This window comes from Tasmannia lanceolata, unplaced genomic scaffold (genome assembly GCF_043159265.1).
Source record: "Tasmannia lanceolata isolate RefF3 unplaced genomic scaffold, GAP_Taslan_0.1 ptg001230l, whole genome shotgun sequence".
Taxonomy (NCBI): Eukaryota; Viridiplantae; Streptophyta; class Magnoliopsida; order Canellales; family Winteraceae; genus Tasmannia; species Tasmannia lanceolata.
Genome location: NW_027519890.1, coordinates 5,001 through 5,234, shown reverse-complemented (window position 1 = coordinate 5,234; position 234 = coordinate 5,001). Strand labels below are relative to the sequence as shown.

The following is a 234-nucleotide window of genomic DNA, read 5'->3' as shown; positions in this document are numbered from 1 at the left end:
CTAAAAGACTACGACTACAAGCCAAGCCGGAAGCGACTCGCTTCTATTCTCGTTGGGATTGGATATAGATGAGGAATCTATAGATCGTAGTAGTTCGCCAACCTCTCTAACTAACATACGATACAATTTCACTTCACGGCACGGCCACAAACAAAAAAGAAAGAGCTTCGCTCGGTTGGCCTTCCTACGCTGACGAATGCCTCCTTTCTCTTCTCTGAAGTCTACAACAAGTGG

The 234-nt window shown here is 45.7% G+C and overlaps 1 non-coding gene across 1 annotated transcript in view; it reads right to left on the bottom strand.

The window, feature by feature from the left end:
- Positions 1-231: 231 nt before the first annotated feature.
- The window catches only part of TRNAY-GUA (transfer RNA tyrosine (anticodon GUA)), an 83-nt gene continuing 80 nt past the window's right edge, over positions 232-234 (bottom strand). Inside the window, exon 1 of the tRNA in view lies at positions 232-234. This exon is cut by the window's right edge and continues 80 nt beyond it. This is a non-coding gene — a tRNA (tRNA-Tyr).